Source organism: Bubalus kerabau, chromosome X (genome assembly GCF_029407905.1).
Source record: "Bubalus kerabau isolate K-KA32 ecotype Philippines breed swamp buffalo chromosome X, PCC_UOA_SB_1v2, whole genome shotgun sequence".
In the NCBI taxonomy this organism is placed as follows: domain Eukaryota; kingdom Metazoa; phylum Chordata; class Mammalia; order Artiodactyla; family Bovidae; genus Bubalus; species Bubalus kerabau.
This window is the reverse complement of record NC_073647.1, coordinates 139,698,349-139,714,344: the sequence shown is the minus strand read 5'-3', so window position 1 is coordinate 139,714,344 and position 15,996 is coordinate 139,698,349. Positions and strand designations below refer to the sequence as shown.

At 39.0% G+C, this 15,996-nt stretch overlaps 1 long non-coding RNA gene across 8 annotated transcripts in view; it reads right to left on the bottom strand.

Annotated features, from left to right (window-relative positions):
• Nucleotides 1-15,996, bottom strand: part of LOC129639356 (uncharacterized) — an 81,551-nt gene that overhangs the window by 43,092 nt on the left and 22,463 nt on the right. The gene's annotated exons all lie outside the window — the stretch shown is intronic.

Sequence of the window (15,996 nt, the reverse complement as noted above, 5' to 3'; positions counted from 1 at the left end):
CAGATTAATGGAAGCAAAATTTGATAAAATGCCTCTGAGCTTTCTTGAAATACATGGGATTGTATGTGAAGCTTTTACAGATTTTGGCTTTTAGTTTTTTGGGCTTTTTTTTTTCTGAATCAAAGGTTGGCACATTATATGCGCTTTATATAGAGGCAGGGCTCTTTGAGAAGAGTTAGAAGCCTGAAACTTCATTAAATATTTACCATAATAAATCACCTTACTATATCTCAGTTTGCTAAGTTGCTATCAATTAGTGTAGTGTAAGCCAAGTCTGTGGAAGGAGGTAGCTGAACTCAGTTTAAACCTATTAATAAAATTTACTTAACCCAGAATTGACCTGTTTTGAACACTGAGCCATATTTTCGGAGACAGACAACGAAACAGATTCCAGCCTGAATATAGCAGACTTTTTCCTTTAAGTGAAATCTATGTAAGAAGCATAGAACTTTTACAGCCTTTATTTGAAGTTGCAACATGAAGTGATATTCTGTTGAACAGTTTTCGGGTAGCTATGGCAACAATAATTATCACCACATACTACCAACCAAAATACCACCTGCATCCACGTCTATTCTAAACCCTTAATTAAACAGAAAAGCCCAGTTCAAATTTTCAGCTGGTAAATTTGGGAGAAAACTTAAAAAAAAAAAGTTGGGAAATCTATTTAGGTTTTGCTTCTGTGTTTGGTTCATAGAGTTTTTTTTCCCCATCCCCCGTCCCTTTTGGGACAACTTAAGTCTGACTATCTCTTCCTACCCACATCAGAACCACCCACACTGTTAAATTTCTGGAGAAATAGAGGTTTCAGCATTTCCTTTTTATAAGGAGTTAATCAGTAATGAGAGCTCCAGGGACCAAAAAAAAAAAAGTACTCCTTTCAAACAATTATCTATGTGCATGAGAATGTTAGGTTTGTTTTTAGTTTCTCTGTAGGAAGGAAGGAGAGAAGGTACAGGAATGGAGAAAAGGAGAAGGAGGTGAAGACAAGAGAAAGGGAGCTGGGAAGAGGAAAACAGAAGGAAATTGGGTGAAGGAAACAAGGAAAAAAGAGTTCATGATCAAAAAAGGGAGCAAGCTGTTTAAATCCCCAAGGGCAGGGCAAGGGGCAGAGATTGCATGATCCATGGAAAGTAAAAACAGGTTTCAGCCAGGCTGAGAATGGAAGATTCTGAAGACTGAGTGCAGAAACTGGATCCTGTTCTTAACCCTCCATGCCCTTCGCCCTGTAAGTTTTCAGCATCCACTCACTCCTACTCCCTTTGACTTGCATTGGCCAAGAGGATATTAGCCAATATGATGCAAACAGAGGCTTGACAAGTGCTTGTGCAAGTAGACCTGCTTGTTTCTGTCCTTTGCCACGGCTTCGAGGACATTCTTGGGCCAGCCTGCTGGAGAATGAAAGACACATCGAGCAGAGCTGACTTGCTCCTGTCTTTCCAGCCAAGGCCATCTTAGATCAGCTAACAGTTGCCAGAGCAAGATAGCTCTGAGCAAGCCCAGCCACCCAGGTTAAATGTCAGCTGACTAAAGACAGGGGAGCAAGCCCTGTCTGCATCAGCTAAATAACTGTGTGGTGTTGTATGTCACCAAAACCTGTATTATGCAGCATTTCTGTGGCAACAGATAACTGATACAGGTACCTACCCTGTTAACCAAGGACTTTCATTCTGTCCCCAGTACATTAAAAGTTCATGGGGGAAAGAAACAGAAGACAGAATAATCCTAAAATAAACAGAGTGAATGCAAAATTTTGAACATGATAGGTGTTACTAGTAGCCTATCAAATACTGTCTATCAAAATAAAACCCAGGGCATTCTCCAAAGGAAGGTCATTGAGATTCTAGAACTACCCCAAACTTGGAAAGAATCCAGCCAATTCTGTTACCAGATAAACTGAATTTAAGTAATTAAAAAGATACAAGCAACCTTTATTCCCAGACACTAATGCTGCACCGACTAATGGGCTGAAGAGTTTGCAAATTCTCAGGTGCCCTCTTAATTGCAACTGAATAGCTTTAACAATAAAAGCTGTTTTCTCCAACTGTGGGCTTGAGGATAAACAGGGTAGGTGATCTCTGGTGAATGTGTGCTGCCAAGTGCAAGAACAGAGGGTAACAGCTGTGATCAACACCACACTCCCTGGCTTACCATAAAAATAACAAATGAATTGTCATCAGAACAAAAAAAAATGCCTTGAAAATGTATGTGGAAGAGCACTTGCATTCACCTTCTGGAAACTATGCTGAACAAACATAACTGAAAAACAGACAGTAAGACAAGTAGGATGAAAATGTTTCTATTCCAATAAAGCCATGTTACATTTTCTTTCCAGAGAGAAGTGCTTCCAGAGGTTGGGAGCGGATACGAGGGTCATTTGCAAAGGGGAGATCTGTGTACAAAGCATCCAAGACAATATTCACCAAATTCCAGACCACGTGTTTAATCAAAGACCCTGTTAGGTATGCAGCTGAATAAACCAAGTATCATCATGCTGAAATAACCTAAAATGGATTTTTGATTGACTGCAGTAATCAGGTAACAGTGGAATGAACAATTCGTATCATTTTATTATGACATTGGAATGCACTTTTGATCGACAATAACTTGAAAGAAAAAGCATCTTCAGAGAATCTAAAGGATGTCTAATTTTGTATTCTGATCCTCGTCCAGCACATCTGTGGCCCCTGTGACATGGCAGAAATCACCAGTTGGAACCCTATCCTGCTTTACACCTTCCGTGGGTGGGTGGTAGAGGAAGGAGAAGCTACCTGTTGGGTTTACAAGGCTTCTTCTAATGTGCGACAGGTGGGAAGATGGCCGACTCTCACCCCTTGAACCTCTCCCTTCTTCCCCAGTTCTTCATGGTTTCCAGATGCTAGCACGGTAGTGCAGGGACTGTGAGGAAGTGAGAGGAGTCCACTGAAGCAATGAAGCTTCAAACCCCTAAAGATGTGTTCATTCTACCATCCATGCATTCAGCAAACTCGACTCAAACATAGAATGCCTACTGTGTGCCTGCCACGTGTTAAGCACTGTGGAAACACTGATGAACAAAGTTTACGACCTTCCTAGACGAGATACCAGACATGTGTGTGAGAGAGAAAGAACAAACTAAATACCTACAATACAGCACTGGGATACCACAGTCGAGATTGCACAAGCACCATGGGAGCATTGGGGAAGGAGTGACCACATGCACCTGAGGAATGGGATTGGGGAGTCTTTAATGAGGAAAAGAGGGTGGGCCCTTCTTAAAGAGTATGCAATAGACTTAAGCAGACAATGAAAAGTTGACATAAATGATACAGTGTGTCTGGCCTCAGAAATTCAACCAATAAACCCATATAGTCCTTGCTGTTGCTGCTGCTGCTGCTGCTAAGTCGCTTCAGTGGTGTCCAACTCTGTGCAACCCCATAGACGGCAGCCCACCAGGCTCCCCCATCCCTGGGACTCTCCAGGCAAGAACACTGGAGTGGGTTGCCATTTCCATCTCCAATGCATGAAAGCGAAAGTGAAAGTGAAGTCAACTCAGCCGTGTCCGACTCTTAGCGACCACATGGACTTCAGCCTACCAGGCTCCTCTGTCCATGGGATTATCCAGGCAAGAGTACTGGAGTAGGGTGCCATATAGTCCTTAGATCTCCATTCACTTCAGTTCAGTTGCTCAGTCATGTCCGACTCTTTGCGACCCCGTGAATTGCAGCACGCCAGGCCTCCCTATCCATCACCATCTCCCAGAGTTCACTCAAACTCACGTGATAGAGTTGGTGATGCCATCCAGCCATCTCATCCTCAGTCGTCCCCTTTTCCTCCTGCGCCCAATCCCTCCCAGCATCAGAGTCTTTTCCAATGAGTCAACTCTTCGCATGAGGTGGCCGAAGTACTGGAGTTTCAGCTTTAGCATCATTCCTTCCAAAGAACACCCAGGGCTGATCTCCTTCAGAATGGACTGGTTGGATCTCCTTACAGTCCAAGGGACTCTCACGAGTCTTCAACACCACAGTTCAAAACCATCAATTCTTCGGCACCCAGCTCTCTTCACAGTCCAACTCTCACATCCATACATGACCACTGGAAAAACCATAGCCTTGACTAGACGGACCTTTGTTGGCAAAGTAATGTCTCTGCTTTTCAATATGCTATCTAGGTTGATCATAACTTTTCTTCCAAGGAGTAAGTGTCTTTTAATTTCATGGCTGCAATCACCATCTGCAGTGATTTTGGAGCCCAAAAACAAAGTCTGACACTGTTTCCACTGTCTCCCCATCTATTTCCCATGAAGTGATGGGACCAGATGCCATGATCTTTGTTTTCTGAATGTTGAGCTTTAACCCAACTGTTTTCACTCTCCTCTTTCACTTTCATCAAGAGGCTTTTTAGTTCCTCTTCACTTTCTGCCACAAGGGTGGTGTCATCTGCATAGCTGAGGTTATTGATATTTCTCCCGGCAATCTTGATTCCAGCTTGTGCTTCTTCCAGCCCAGCGTTTCTCATGATGTACTCTGCATATAAGTTAAATAAGCAGGGTGACAATATACAGCCTTGACGTACTCCTTTTCCTATTTGGAACCAGTCTGTTGTTCCATGTCCAGTTCTACCTGTTGCTTCCTGACCTGCATATAGGTTTCTCAAGAGGCAGGTCAGGTGGTCTGGTATTCCCATCTCTTTCAGAATTTTCCACAGTTTACTGTGATCCACACCGTCAAAGGCTTTGGCATAGTCAATAAAGCAGAAATAAATGTTTTTTCTGGAACTCTCTTGCTTTTTTGATGATCCAGCGGATGTTGGCAATTTGATCTCTGGTTCCTCTGCCTTTTCTAAAGCCAGCTTGAACCTCTGGAAGTTCACGGTTCACATATTGCTGAAGCCTGGCTTGGAGAATTTTGAGCATTACTTTACTAGCGTGTCTAAAAATCTCACATTTAAAACTTAGAACTATGGATACATGCGAATTAATCCACAAGTCTTTGCATGAACAACTGCTACAATTAACATGGGCTTGATATATCTGTTGGAGATCTGTTAGATTCCAGAAACTGTGCTACGCATGGTGCCTTATTTGTTTAAAAGAAGGGCGGGTGCTTTGTTATATTTTCTTCAGTTCATATTAACTGGATAATTACAATGATAGATTTAGCAACCTTTGTATTTAAAGGTTTAAACCTTTGTATTTGCTCTGTAAAAATAAAATATTGCTTTTATTTGGGGGGATAAGGGTATATTAGTAAAGAAAACTAAATGGGGTAATTTCTTGCCACACAGTGTATAACTTCTAAAATGTTATAGTGCTAATAAGGAAGACTTTGAACCCCAAATATTTCTTTTTTCCTCAGGGAGTAAGTTATTATTTTGCCCTTAATAAAGGCCAAGGAAACTCGCCAATGGCTATGGAGAAGGGACACAGACTCAAATACAGTGATTCTCTTAAATGAGCTCCTTGGATTGATGGGTTAAGTGCATCAGAGGGCCAGGTACGTGCATTTTGTCATTACCACCTACTTTTCTGTCGCTTCACTTTGTGGAGAGCAAATTCAAAGCAGACTACTGAAAAGAAGTCAATTGCGACCTTTTCAAGAACATTCTCAAAACACACTATGGTCCATAAAGAATCTTAAGCCGAGAAAAGGCTAAGAGGCCATATTTTACAGACAAGAGAGACTACAATTTATAGTGTTTATGGGATTTCTCTGAAGTTGAAAATGAAGAGTAGTCAATTTGTGGATCTCATGTAATCCTTCTAATAATCCCACGAAGTAGGCATTCTCACCATGTTACAAGTGAGGACTAAGGCTCAGCCAATTTTAGGAGAAAGCTGTAACTCAAGCAGCCAAGACTGAGTTTTTGGACTGTTAGAAAAGTAATGGTTTTTGAAGTCTAACATTACATATGATTAATCCATTTTCTGTTTGATTTGGTAATTAAAATACTAGATTCTGTTGATGCAATTGAACTAGCCCTAAGACAGCTGAATCTGTAGATGGATAAAGCTACCAAAACACAGACCTACCGTTGACTGAAGCAGGAGATAACAATTCCCATCATGGAAAGAGAAATGAAAAGAGCAAACATCTTCTCTTTACTATCAAGTATTTGTCTGGGGAAGGATAAATTATCAAATCAAACTGGAAAAGACAAGACAAAAACAAGTATGTGAAAGAAACTAAACCCTAGATACATACAGCCCTTAAGACAAAGCACCAGTTAGATCTTTTTCTTTCTCCCACAGAGAATGTTTGAGTCAGAAGTAGAATACCTTTGAATTTTCAAGCATTTTATATTGTGCTTTCACATATATTATTGCATTTGATCTTCATAACTACTCTACCAAGTGGAATTTATTAATGTCCCCATTTGATAGATGGGGATACCAAGTTCAGGCTACATAAGCAACTTGTTGAGGCACATAAACTGTGATCAAGACAACATTCAATGCTGAGCCTTCTGATCTTAAGGCTTTCTTTGGGGAAAAACACAGCTTCTCCCTCCTGCTTTGAGCCAAAGGAAAACAACTTCAAAAGTAGCAGAGAGAAAAAAAAGAAAGAAAATCGTGTAACTCTTAAGATGAATTATTCAAAAGCTGAGGTCAGCTCATGCCCAGATGCATTTGGTATCCAATTAGTATTCAAGCTGATTTCTAAAAGGTAAATCTTTGATCAGCTTATGTATAAAAGTTAGAGTTAAAAATAAAGTATGTGAGGGTTAGTAATCAAGTGAGAAAAAATGCTTCATTGTATTTTATTTCAGAATATGATTAATATTTTTCTCTAAAACCCATTTTCTGCTTCCACATTGCTTGATGTTAGATTTAATAAAGTACTAAACATGTAGCAGATACTTAATGTGTCCATTGAGAATGAGGCCCTAAAAAGGCCTGTGTAAGATTTTTATTATTATATTTAGACAAGCTTGAATCTGCCATCTATATTATTAGGCAAAATTCCTATGGTTCAGAATTGTACAATACCATGAAGAAATCTCAGTTTCAGTAGTTTACAATAACAAAATTTATTTTTCTTGCCCATGGGTTTATGGGCAAGAGTTTATGGGCCCATGGGTTTATGAGTAGGCTGCATTTCTTGACTAGGCTTGGCTAAGCAATTTAGACTCCAGGCTTCATATCAAGTTCATGTGTCTAACACAAGTCTTCACCTTTTTGGGGCCAGAAACTCCTTGTGAAATGATCTTCTCATAGTAGATAGCAGAATTACAAGAGCCAAAACCAAACTATCTGAGCACACTGAAATCTTCTTCTTACATATCAGCTGATATTTCACTGTTCAAAGGAAGACAAATGGCCTAACATCAATGGTGCATATGTGCTAAATCACATCAGTCATGTCTGACTCTTTGTGACCCTATGGACCATAGCCCACCAGGCTCCTCTGTCCATGAGATTCCCCAGGCATGAATACTGGAGTGGGTTGCCATGCCTTCCTCCAGGGGATCTTCCCAACCCAGGGATCGAACCGCATCTCTTATGACTCCTGCATTGGCAGGTGGGTTCTTTACCATTAGCATCACCAGACATCAATGGAAGGGGAAATAAACTGTTTCTTCTACTGGGAAGTACCACAAAGTAACCTCACTGACATCTCACTGATGTCAATTAAGTTGGGAAATTTAATTCTATCTACAATATGAGAAATTCTGTATGTCAAAGTTGTATTAACTAAAGATATTTAATAACTTTGTTTCAAAAAAAATGTATTTCAAAATGTGTTAGAGTCTTTCTATGGAATGTGAGGGAAGGTCCCCGGAAATGAAGTTACAAAAATTAGAGACTGATTGTGAAAGATCTTGAGTACCATGCCAAAAAACCAAGCCTTTGTCCAAGAACAATGGTACCACTGAAGTTACTTGTACTTTTGTACTCAGAGGTCCCAGCACCACCATCTCCTATAGCTCCTAACAATACAACCAGAGGGATACATCCCAACCAAGCTTGTTTCATCCTCCTTGTTCATACTTGGACCTGGTGGGGCTTTCAGCATACTGGGATGATAGCAGTTACACAGCAAATTTTGCTGGTTTATTTTCACTAGAATTAAAATAGTAAAATGAAAGAAAAGGTAATTATTTAACTATTAATATTTAATTTAATTATGTTTTTTAAAACAATTTTAAATGGTTTATTTTAATTAAAGCTGAGTGGTAGAATTGAGAAAAATGAGGTTTTGAATGGTGTGTGTCCCGTTTCTATTGAGATCTTGCCTCAGAGGACATGATTTTTTACTATGTCTTTTTTTCCCTCCTTTTATCTGTTCCGTTTTGCCTGTCTTCATTCTCTTTCTCATTTCATTATTGCCTGTTATATAAACAAGCTGATGTACATGACTTAGGAAGTCTCCAGAGCCCAACAACCAAGCATCTCATTGTTCCTATCTACATGAATGCAACAGCATGATAGAAAACAGTAACAACAGTACACCAAACTGTTGCCATTTTGAGCCATGAAGTTTTAGAATGATTTGTGTGCAGTAATAGCTAAACACAAAAGCTGCTTTGATTGGGACGGACACATACACACTACTATATATACAACAGGTAATCAACAAGCACCTACTGTAGGGCACAGGAACTCTACTCAGTACCATGTAATGGCCTATATGGGTCTAGAATCTGATAGAGTGGATATATGTGTATGTATTACTGATTCACTTTGCTGCACAGCAGAAATTAACACAACACTGTAAATCTATACTCCAATAACAATTAAAAAAATAAAGAATAGTACACCAACTACATGTGGCATACTCTCTATGCCATTAATACTCCCTCTCTTCTCCTGATATCCTGACAAATATAGTCTCTTTGCTTCCCTAAAATCGTGCTGAGGACATGGGTGAAAATGAATTTGCTGCATTTAATCCTCATAAAATAGAATGGATTTTGATTGGAAGAGCAAAACTGGGAAGGTCTGACAATGCAAGTGTCTACTCATTTTAAGCTGAACAGATTAGGAAAGATTTGACACTCTAACTAGATATATTTCTTTTTTTTTAATTTAATTTTTAAACTTTACATAATTGTATTAGTTTTGCCAAATATCAAAATGAATCCATTTCTTGAGTAATTATTCAGTCATTCAACATATTAATTAAATGTCTACAATGTTTCAGGCATGGCAGTCCCAGGCTAAGACATAAAAATTCTATTATGACCCCAAGGAGACACTTTTGTAGCCATGGGACCAAAGCAATTGGTATAGAAGATTGAAAAAAAAGGACTTGAGCCAATATGAACAATGGTCTCTCAATACTGGCCAATTGAGATTAAGGAAATCATTTTACCTCCCTGATATTCTATTTTCTAGTGTATAAAATGGAAATAATGATATGTAGCCTATGTTCCTACCAGGGTAAACTATCTCAACTGATATTTATGTGCAAGCACAGAACAAATGCCTTATATCAATATTTTTTTGAATTTTGAACAACAGAATGCCTCATGGAGATCCATCACTATTTCTATGCAACAAGAGACCACAATATCTCAACAGAACATAACATGACTATTCATATTTATTCTCATAGTACTACAGGTCAGCTAGGTTTGCTCTACTTCAAGCTGCAGGTCTGCATGCTGACCAGAATGATTCTGTTCCATGTATCTCTTACTGTACTATGGCCAGTGGGCTACTAGGATAGCATGTTGTTTTCAAGGCAGCAGCAGAAGCATGATAAAGATAAGGCAAAACACAGGACACTTCTTAAGGCTTAGGCTCAGAAATAGTGCACTGTCATTTATGCCCACATTGCACTGGTCAAAGACAACCATGTGGCCAGACCCAACATCAGTAAGGTAGAGAAATACATGACCACAGTGGCAGAGAGAAAGGAGTACATATTTCCTGAACAATAATCTAAATCATCCCAAGTATTCTTTTCCCTAGTTATGACTTTGCTGAGAACAACCTTGAGTAGGTTATATGCTTTCACCATGCTATTTTCCGGCTCCAGAAGCAGGATTTCATGTAGCACGTGTTTATGAACTAGCCCAGCAGCCATTACTAATCCCCTTCTAGCTTGACATCTCCATTAAAGAGGCTGAAAAGCCCAATACATCCTTCTCCAGCTTCCTTTGTCCCTAATGGTGAGCATGAGACCCAGTTATGTCCAATGAAACAAAACCAAAAGTCTTTGATCCCTTTAAAAAGGGACAGGTATGAGGTAAGAGTTGGCTGGTACTACCATTTCCATTTTCCCAATATGAATGCAGAAGTGATGCCTGGACCTATAGTAGCCATCTTATGACTAGGAGGTGGCAAGCATGAAAACAAAGCCATGATGTTCAGGACTGGTTCCCTGATGGCATCATTGGGCATCTTATCATGTAAGATAAGTAAACCTTTATTTGTCAAAGTCACTTTTGTGTTACTTGCAAGTGAATTCATCCTATACAAGCTCCAAATTGTCTATTAGATAAAATGCAAACTCTTCTGCCTGGCTTTCTATAGCCTTACTAACTTGGTCCACACATGCCTATCCACCTTTGACATACATGTTCCCTCAACTTGAGCCAGAATGATCTCATCACACATCTCACTTAGCATTTGCCAGTTATAATCCATCTTTCAATACCAAGTTCATATCCAACTTTCTCCATGAAGTTTCAGTGCACAGTGAACTTCCCTTTTCTGAAATCACTGTGCACTGATTTTCTAGCAAAGACCCAGCTTAGCTTTTATGGTCTCAACATTAATTAGGTGAGTGCTTCTTAATACATAAGAAGAGTGAGCATTTATGGATGGATCCCCATGGTTTCAAATGGTACACATCTTACAACATGGCACGATATACATGGATTATTATGAATAGGACATAGTCCCTAATTTACAAATGGGCTGGTATCCAACTAGTGTTTGGTTGGTCAGTTGTAAGTTAGAATATATTCTCCATAAAATATCCAACGACTATACTTACCTGGAGATGCAAAGAGAAGAGCATCTCATATTTCCTTTGCCCTGGGCCAGCCCTAAGCAATATTCACCTGTTGTCAGTACCTACACCATGTAGCAACTTATTTTGATAAGCTATCTTAATGTATATCTATCTCACTCTCCACCACTTTCTAGAACAACAGCCTTTTACTGCCATCCTAAATTACAACTCAGAGTTCCTATCTTTACTGCTTCCACACTGCCAAAGTGATCTACATCCCCTACCCTACCAGGCCTTTTTCTTCATACAGTGATCTTGGTTACATATTAGGAAAAAAAGCACTATAACTGCTGACTCACATCAGCTATGAATCACTGAGCACCCCTTATGGGTCCCCTGTGCTCCAGCCTTTTTTGTTCATATAAAATAACCTTTCAATTTTGAAGAATTTCACTCCAGATATAAGTTGAGAAAGTTCAGACTATGTGGAAGAAGTCATCAGGAAGCAGGTAAAATACCTCCTCTCTGAACCCAGGGGCATGTAAAGCATCTATTATTCCTCCACTTCTGAACCGAAGATATCCTTTTAAACAGAGTTATCTTTAGGTATGGCTGACATACAATAACCAGCCCCTATTTAAAGTGTACAGTGATTAAGTCTGATGTGTAAATACTCATAAAATCAACAAGATATGAACATTTCCATCACCTCTAAGTATCTGTCGCTTATGCTTTGGGTTAGCCAGAAAGTTCTTTCAGGTTTTTCCATAGGATGTTATGGAAAAGCATGAATGAACTTTTTTGCCAACCCAATAATTAACTGGTCTGCTTTCGGCCACAATAAATTAGTTTGCATTTAAGTCTTTACATAAATGGAATCAAATAGCATAAACGGATGCAGGTACAGATGTTTTTTACTTCTTTCCTTAAGCACAGTCATCTTGATATCCATTCACCATGCTTTTAAATGTACCAATAGCTCATTCCTATATATTGCTGAGTACTACTATGTAGACAGTCCATGTTTTTTTTTATCCATTCACCTATTGATTGACATTTGGGTTTTTACCAGTCTTTACTAGCAGCAGAGAAAGTTGCTATGGATAGTCATGTAATAGTCTTTGTGTGAACATATACTTTAATTTTTCTTAAATATATAGGAGTGGAATGGCTGAAGTCACGTGGGAACTTAAAATATCTTTGAAAACTAAAAGTTTTCTCAATTTCCAGTGTATTAACATCAGCAGCCCTGTTAATAGATGCGTTTTAACTAGGGGATTTCTTACGGCTGGGAAACCATTCTCCATGTGGATTTCACATTCCAGCATGTCCTCTGAGCAAAGCAAAGACACTGACAGCTTCCGTTCCACACTATCTTTTCAGGGATGTTTGTCTATCACAGAGCCAGGACATGATGAGGCTAATGGAACACCTAGGATTCCAAGTTGAAAGAAATGCTCGCTCTCAGCACTGTGCAAGTGTAGAGTCAGCACTTGAGCAAGTACTTCCTTAAATGTTGTGCCACAAGCACCTCACTTGCCTCACCCTAGCCCTGGAACAATTTAGCAGACAGCCTTAGAAGCTAAGAGACAACCTCTTCCTCCTTACTCTCCAGGATAATAAAGGCATTATCTGCCTTTGGGGAAAAAGGCTGGGCAAGTTTGCTAACAGATCCCTTTCAAAGATTTTGCTTTGTCTGTCCAGGGCTCCTAGACTGGCATGCCAACCCACTGTGTGTGCAGCATCTACTCAGGCCCACTTCTGTGTCACCTCTATGAGAGTTCAGGGAACTGGGGCAGACATGAAGCTCGTCCTGACAACTGTGCCATGACTCATGATGGCCCGCGTCTCTGGCTGAGGAGCCAGATATTTTCTTGGGCATCCTGCAACTATGGCAGGCTCACTTCTTAGCCTGCAAGCAGGAAAAAAAACCTCAGACCCTTCAGTTTTGATATCTATTCCCATAGTGACACCAAATCCATTATCTTGATATTCAACCAAGAGAGAACTTCTAGGAAGTATGAGCAGAGAAGACTCTTGAGAGTCCCTTGGACTGCAAGGAGATCACACCAGTCAATCCTAAAGGAAATCAGTCCTGAATATTCATTGGAAAGACTGATGCTCAAGCTCCAAAACTTTGGCCACCTGATGCAAAGAACTGACTCATTGGAAAAGACCTTGATGCTGGGAAAGATTGAAGGCAGGAGGAGAAGGGGACAACAGAGGATGAGATGGTTGGATATCATCACCAACTCAATGGACATGAGTTTGAGCAAGCTCCGGGAGTTGGTGATGGACAGGGAAGCCTGGTGTGCTGCAGTCCATGGGGTCACAAAGAGTCAGACAGGACTGAGTGACTGAACTGAACTGATGAGCACCAGCTGCATGCTCTTGGGCAAGAAGCTTGACAGAATTCACCCTAACCCCTCTGTGTACCCCCATTACTGCCTTCTATTGGCTATTTCAGCAAGCATTTAGTAAGCTCTATTCCAAACACTGCTAGACAGTGATAGAAAATGAATATGACTTCTGCCTTCCTGGATTTACAGCCTAGCAGAGATGTCAGAGAAGCAAACAAAAATATCATAATTTAAGATCACTGCTGTAATCAAGATGAGTAGTCGGGGAACGCTTTAGAGAAGAAGTTTGAGTTACGTCCTGAAAGAACCATAGGCACTCACTGGAATTTAAGATGGGAGAACAGGCAAAGTCATAAACGATAGAGAAAGTTGAGTTCAGGGAAAGATGAGAGGATTACTGTGGGTAAAGAAGAGTTTGTGTGCTGAGGCAAAAGAGAGAGGCGCCACGGTAGTGTGGAGTGTTGGGAAAGCAACTCTAAACAGATATGAAAAGGGTCTGAAATGCCAAACTAAGGCATTGGGGCTTTAATTAAGATGGATGCCCCAAAGTTGGCATTCACTTAACTGTTTTGCTTTTAAATGGGGTATCTAGGGGATTTATGTTTATCACATTGAATTACGACCCTTTGCATCTATAAAAGTTTCTCCTGCTGGATCTAAGCTCCTTGTGGGACTGAGGGACCCTGCCTTTGCCCTCCAATTCCACTCCAGGAACCAAGTCACCACTCAAAAGTTACTTGAACTCATTAATACATATTAACAAATTAGTCAGCAAAAATTAACTTCCCCTCTCAGATAATCCATATGTATTACACATTTCAAAAGATCCCCTGTAAATAAGTAGGACATATAATTTGTTCAAAAACATCTCAATTCTTCATTTATCACTGCAGGTTATATCCTACAATCTTTCTCTCACTTTCTGTGACTTTATTCATGAGACAGCATATTTTCTAACTACTTTGTGCAGAATACTAAGACCGTACTTACCTCTTCTCTAAAATAAATTTCATATTCTTTTCATTAAATATATTTCTTTCAAATTTATAAAGTGTCATATATTATTCACTAGCAAGTCTTGGCTCACATTACTGATTATATAGAACTTTTTCCATGTGTCATAAGTGGCCATTTCAATGGAAATAAAAATTATATTTAACTGAAATCATAGCTAGTGAATTATTCTCTCATTCCAAACATTTTCTGGCCACTTGTCTCTGTTAAATGTTATAGATGAAAAATCTTTCATTAGGACACATAATAAAAAACTCATATACCAATATTTATTTTCTCTTAAAATGTTTTCTTGAGTCTAAAAAGTGGTATGTTAATAGACTATGAACAACTCTGGAGTCAAAACATTTCCTTTATTCACAAAAGAAGTGAGATTATATGTAGACATATGGCCCAGTGAAACATTACCAAACTCTAAATGCAGTTTTAATTCTGCCCTTTTTTGCCCCAAAGCTCTTTGTTCAAACAATGTACAATTATAGAGAACTTCTTAATGAAAATTATTTTCCCTTAAATGCATTATACTTTTTTAATTTGTTATTTGGTTATACATGTATAATAAATATATGTTCATTTTTTACATCTATGCATAACCAAATCATTTCCTGTATACCTGAAACTAGCACAACTTTGTAAAACAACTATATTTCAATTTAAAAATTTAAAAGCTTTTTAGTTTTGTATAGCCCTACCTGTTCATTTTTGCTTTTGTTTCCCTTGCCAGAAGCCACATGTCCCCAGAAAAACATTGCTGAGACCCACATCAAAGAACATACTGTTTATGTTTTCTTCTAAGTTTCCTTCTCTCAAGTCTTATAGTTGTGTGTCTCTAGTCCATTTTGAGTTTATTTTTGCCTGTCATATAGAAAGTAGTTCAGTTTGATTTTTTGCATGTAGCTATCCAGTTTTCTCAACACCATTTATTGAAAAGGCTATCTTTTCTCCAGTATATTCTTCCCTTTGTCATAGATTAATCGCCCATGTAAGTTGGTAATTAATGCCTATTTCTAAAGGCACTGTAGAGCTCAAATGACAATGCAAGGAAAAGCAACTTGTAAATTTAATCTAGTTCTGATTTTGCATTTTCTCCTAAACATATGAATTTTCACCATGCCAAAATCATATTAATACATACCTTCTTTTAAAGACACAAACACAAAATCCCCTTGGCCCTCCAGCCTCAGTCACATTCATTAACTTCTCTTTCAGTGAGCAACCATTAGTCTGAGCTCACTGTAAAGCATGATTTTGGCATCTGACCACACTAATTGTATGGAAAGATCTACTTCTTTACCCTTTACAGTTTCTTCTTCCATTTTGTAAAAAGACTACACTTTATTTTTCTATCCACAGATATTTATGGAGTTTCCTATTTTCTTTGTATAAATGGGCCTGAGAGTAACATCCTTCCTTGGTCCCTCCTTGTACCCCAGTTTGAGTGTGTAGGGCACACACTTTGAGGAGGAACTTCTAAGTCATTAAAGTACCAGTATTTTACACTTGTAACTCATGCTGGAAAAAGCCTTCACCCAGAAGTGTACCTCAGAGGACCCTTTTCCTCATATCCTAAGAATTGTCACACTTAATAGTTTGTTCATTCTGATGAAGAAATGACAGTTGACTGGTTGTTAGTGAATATTAATTTTTCACACATTGGATTAAACACTTGAATTTCGCTTTGTTTCTGTTTCATTTGCATTTTGTTCTTTGTATTTTGGATACTAATCCTTTGTTAAATA